Raw genomic sequence first — 5,866 nt, 5'->3', positions numbered from 1 at the left:
CCACCAGCTTCTGCAGGCCCCTCATGTACAATTTGGACAGTGGTGTTGGCTTGAGTGAGAGCTGAGCAAAAAAAAAGCAAAACAAAACAAAGTTTATTTGTCCCATTGTTCGCAGGAATTACTAAACACACTCAGCAGGGAACGGAGTGAATCCCTGGGCAAATGCAGTCACTGACAGGTGTTCCATGCCATTGTTACCAGGGCTAGTACAAATCTGTGCCAGGTTCGGAATGTTAAATACAGGGAATGGGATGAGCTGTTCGTGTTTGCCTCAGTAGGAGTGAGTTGGAGCAGGCAGTCAGGATGTTTGGCAAGACAAAGCAACTACAGAAAATAATAGATATTCATTAAAGACACCTAAAAACAGCAGTTCTGACAGTTTGTGCAGAATGGTTTGGGTTGGAAGGGACCTCAAAGATCCTCTTGCTCCCATCCCCCCTTCCTTTAGGCAGACAGGAAGATTTGTAGGGTATTGTGATATATTGTAATATATTCGGTATTTTCCTCATGTAAGTGTCAACTGTTTCAGCAATTTCAGGAAAGGTGAATTCAGATTTTCAGCTCCTTGGAGCAAACTGCCTTTTTCTGTCTGTGTACATAACAAGATGAGCTTCCCAACCCAAACCCCTCTAGGATGACATGAATGGTGGAGTAGTTTGTGGTGGTGTTTCTGGATGGGAAAAGGGCATGGGAGGGAAGCCAGGCTGTGTTTCACAGGGAGAAGCTGGGTTTTCCTGGTGTTGTCCAGGGACATGTTGAAAGCTAAAGGGTCTGGACAATGCAGGCTTCTGCTGTGGTTAAGGGACACAATTTAATCCTCTGGTTAAAGGTTTTATAGACATCAATCAGTCATTAATATCCTCTGTTTTTTGCCCAGAAATGAGCCTTGGGAGGCTGAAGAGCTGCATTCCCCCGTTGGTGTCTTGCTGTGGATGGGCAAGTGTGGATTTCTCACCAGGAAGGATGGGATGGTCTATTTAAAATGGCAATTTGGGGCCTTCCAGCCTTGGACTTTTGAGGAAACCTCCTGACCTGAGGTAGCACCTTTCTACCTGTCAGGTCTGGAAGGGGACCTACCCCAAAAGCTTGGAGAAGCTTTGCCACTGACCTTGTGAGCCCTTGAGCTTGACAGTGGCCAAGAAGACAAATTCACCTCCATTCAGATAACTGAGTGCTGTGTTTACAAAAAGTTAAAAAAAAAAAAAAAATTTGGCAGGCTGTGTCTGCCCAAAGTCTGAATGAATAGAAACTCCAAAGGAAGCACCTGCTGCTAAAGGAAATCCAGGACAAGTTTTATTATCCTTTTTCACAGGTCTATTCAGGACTACATTAGGGGTTTCCTCTTTCCTTTTCTGGTACTTCACACTCATTCACAACAAAAAAACATATTGTGCTTATGAATTATATTCCAGAGAATATGGCTGGAGCTTATAAAGGCCCTGGCCAAAGAACTTTATTTTTAACCTTGCTCCCTTGTGGATTAATTTCTCAAATGAAAGCCTTGCAATTGTTTGGGGTTATTTTTCTCTCTCTTTCTTGGACGGGGCACAAGGGCAAATCCTGCCTGCTCTGTGTTAACAAAAAATGCCTCTCAAGGAACGAGGAGCAAAGGAGGTGAGTGAGGCTCTCCATGGAGCTCAGCTATGAAGGAAAAATGGAAAAAACCCAATTTAATTCCTCCTAAACTGGTGTTACCCACCAATTAATGATGCAGTGGCCACTTTGGTGCATACAGAAGCTGAGGGAAGTTTTTCCATTTCTAATGGAAAGGGAGAGGGAAAGTCCCTTTGGCTGTTGAAAGAGCAACTTTTGGGGTTGATCCTGAGACCATTTGAGGCAGTGATGAGGGACCAGGAGGCACTGGGGAGTTTGCTGGTCAAACACAGCTGCTCAGCTCAACATCTCCCAGGTACAGAGCACATAAAAGCTGAAGGGTTTGCAAACAACCCAAGTGCAACACATGAGCCACTCGTGCACCAGAATGTTTGCTTTAGGGTCATTTTGCACCCATGAAATAAGGATATGACCCAATCCATGAGTGGCCTGGGAAGGTTTTTCACCCTCCTGCTCCAGGGTGGGTGCCAGGGAGGCAGCACTGGGTGCTCTCTCTAGCAAATACACCTCACCCTGTGAGAGCAAGGACCTTCCTGTGCATGCACACAGGATTCTCCTTCTGATCTGTCCTAGAAAGTCTCATTTTTGGCTTTAAAAGCCCTTTTCCACCCCCTCAGGAGGTCGCAGGATCATGAGTTGTCATTGCAGCCACCTTCCCCTGGCCCTGTGGGTGCTGGTTCTCCTTCTCACAGGTTTTGATTTGCAGCCCCTTTTAAGAGCAGAAATGGCCTGTTCTGCTTTTGAGCAGCGCCCAGCACAAGCATTTCTTCTTCAGCCTGAGGCTTCTCGCTGTTACTGCAGCGGAAATAGTGAATTATGGCAATTAACAGTGGCATAAATCAGAGGCTGTGACCAAACGAGGTCACCGAGGGCTCGAGGGCTGCATCACACCAGTGAATTACCCCGGACAGGAATTCCTTCATCCGCACCACTGGATTGTTTGAGCGTTTCTTGACATGGGTTTGGCCCAGCCCAGTGACAGCAAGCCCAGGAATGGCTCAGGCATCAGCACGGACCAGTGACCAGCTGGGAATCTTATATGGGACCTCTGTCTCATGCGTTAGAGGGCAACTTCCACAGGGGCACGGCCAGGAGTGAGTCCTGGCACTGGTTGGTAGAGATACAGCCCATTTTTAATGAGCATGAGCTCATTTTAATGAGTGTGTTTGCATGGCAGTGACATTTCCCCATGAGGAAAACGTGCTCTTGTTCCCAGATCCCCAGTGCAGCTCTTGTTTTTTTTTTCACATTTCTTTCCCTGCAAGGTTTTAGCTAAGGGTGTTCTAAAGTGCTGCCCCAGGGTCAAGGTGTTGGTCCTTGTGATTTCCAAGTGGTGCCAGACACGGTGTCACCATGACCTGAGGTAGCACAGCTCCTTCCCTCGCAGTCTCTGCCACACACAAAGACTTTGCTGCACAGCAGGGGCTTCTCTGACCAGATGGGATTGATTTTTCTCTTTCTCTCTTTGGCTTTTAGGATGGTTTTTCTGCATGTTCGTGCTTGATCTTAATAGGTGACACAAATACTTCCAGATGTCACCTAATGCTTTGTAATACCAGTATATACAATACAGAATATACAACTCTTTTCTAGACTGGACTAGTTTAGAATATCCTGAGTTGCAAGAGACCCACCAGGATCATCAAATCAGCTCCTGGCCCTGCACAGACACCCCAACAATCCCACCCTGTGCACCCCTGAGAGCGTTGTCCAAACACTCCTGGAGCTCTGGCAGCCTCGGGGCCGTGCCCATTCCCTGGGGAGGCTGTTCAGTGTCCCAGCACCCTCTGGGGGAAGAGCCTTTTCCTCAAATCTAACGTACACCTCCCCAAAATAAGTGGTTTGACCAACACTTGTCCTTTTCTCATGGATGAGATGGTGCCATCCATTAGGGCCATGTGATCAAGGGAAAAACTGGTACCTGTTCACTGAGTGAGACCTGAGCCAGCAGTCAGGTATGTCACAGTGGCAGAACAATAACCCAGGAGACTCCTGGCTACAAAGAATTATGCCCTGGCATCAAGGCCCAGCTCCCCAGACTGTGGCCTCATGGTGAAGTGACAAAGGTGCTTCAACATCCTCACGGAACCAAAATCAGGTGCCTTCTCCAGCTGTGCTTTCAAAGGGAACAACAATCCTTGCTTCTCTTGGGAGTCAGGCACAGGCACCAGAGCTTGAGGGAGGTGCAGGTTGTGCATCCTCATCTTACAGGAATTCCTCAGATGTCTGGGAACACCAGGACAAGCTCTTGGCTCTGTGGTGCTGATGGCCTTGTCCCCAGGTCACCAGCAAGACCAGCCTGAGATAGGTTGTTGTAACAAAGCGTGGCAGAAAGAACTCAAATACCTTTAAAAGCAATAAATTCTGTATTAGATGATAAATGCTACCTCTGGCCAGGTATTGTATGTGGGATGCGAGCTTCCTGTGCCCAGTTTGCATGGGATGATGCCCACCCTCCTTCCCATCTCCTGCTGGAGCCGTGCTGCCTGATGGGAATGCTGCTTTCAAAGGAAGCTTCAAAGGAAGAATCTTTGTGAGCGAGCGGCAGAATCAAGGGCCAAAGGGACTGATTTGTGCCTCCAAGGAGTGCTTCGAAATTTTCCATGTTACAGATCATATCCTCCTCTCCACAAAGACTCCTGCCAGCCAGGGAGAGCTTTTCCCTTCTTTTAGAGCAAAAGATGAGGATAAGGCTGTGTCCCTCCTGTTTCTGCTGCTTGGGAGGTACCCAAAGGCTCTTAGGACACAGCACCTGAGTCTTTATTATTTTCCTATAGGATGTAGAAAAGGAATTGAAGTCTGTGGGGGGAGATTTGGGAGATGCTCCACTAAACCGCACTGGAGTTTGTGGAGGGGCAGGAAAATAAAATAAATATAGGAACCATAGAATTCCAGAATGGTTGGTTGTAAGGGACCTGAAAGCTCATTCAGTTCCAACCCCCTGCCATGTTCAGGGACACCTTCCTCTATCTCACATTGCTCCAAGCCCCTCCAACCCGTACTTGGACACTTCCAGGGATCCAGGGGCAGCCACAGCTTCTCTGGGCAACCTAGAAGCTGAGCATCAATGGAGAAGATCTTCCTCTTTTATTTTGCAGTCACTTTCAGATGGAGGATAAGTTCATCCAACACTTATTTGGTGGGAAATTAATATTATCTGTTATTTTTCCTGCAGCCTTAGCAGAGGAGCTCAGACCATCACTGTGGTGGAGGCCATAGGGAATCAGGGAGGAAAAAAGGCAGCTCCAGCATCCATTACCAAGGTCATTGGAGGGGGAAGAGGTTCCCACTATTTTTTGTTTTGCTTATGGGATTTCATTCAGGTCAAGGAGGTGACTCTGGGGACAAGCTAGAGGAGTCCAGCAGCTGTGGCATTGAAATGCAGGGATCATAAATGGCAGGAGGAAGGGAAACCCAGTAAACAGTTTTCAGATCTCAACCGAGCGTTGCCTCTGAACTACAAAGACCTGCGAGAAAGTGGTGTCAAACACCCAGCTCCCACTTTGACCCCTGCCTGAGGGGAAGTGAATCAATGTTGGGAAAATACGGAAAGCAGGATGAGATTATCTACTGTATAAAAGAAGCTGGAAGAGATGGCTTGGGATATTTGTGTATTGAGACTCTTTCCACGTCCTATTCCTTTATGGGGGGTGCTATTGTACCTATTGTGGCAGATCGTTATCAGCCCTGTTTATCACGTTGGGTGCGGGGAATGTCAGATTGCTGAATGTCAGGTTGTTGACTGTTTTCATAACAGGAAGCTGCCTGCTGTCTTGCTGTGTTAAGGAACTCCCCTATGCACAATATTTTCCAAAAAAAAAAAAAGAAATAAAAAAAAAAATCTAAACACTCTGCTGCAGTTGGGCAACTGCATGGATTTGAGTTTCCATTGTTCCTTGTAAGGCAAAATCCTGTGTAGATAAATCCACTCAATACACGCTTGCCTGTTATTTCTTTTGTGTACAGATACAGGAAATACGGCCGTTGTTTTGTCAAGATGAAATATTTCCCAACGCCAGAAGTAAATCTCTGCACTTTCATCAGTGCTTGGGATCCTGGAGCACTGCCACATCTGGGTGCAGGTGGGATGTGGGAGAGAGAGGGACAGGAGCGGGTTCGTCACTGCCATGGAGCATCGCGGGACACGGCTTGGAAGTGCCTTCATCCCTGGGAGCTGAAGGAGGCATCCAGCTCCCCCTGGGACTGGGGGGCTCATTCAGAGTCCTTACTAGAAAATTCTGTCTGCCTCTTC

Source organism: Corvus brachyrhynchos, unplaced genomic scaffold, assembly GCF_000691975.1.
Source record: "Corvus brachyrhynchos isolate BGI_N302 unplaced genomic scaffold, ASM69197v1 scaffold203, whole genome shotgun sequence".
NCBI lineage: Eukaryota > Metazoa > Chordata > Aves > Passeriformes > Corvidae > Corvus > Corvus brachyrhynchos.
This window is presented reverse-complemented; position numbering follows the sequence as displayed.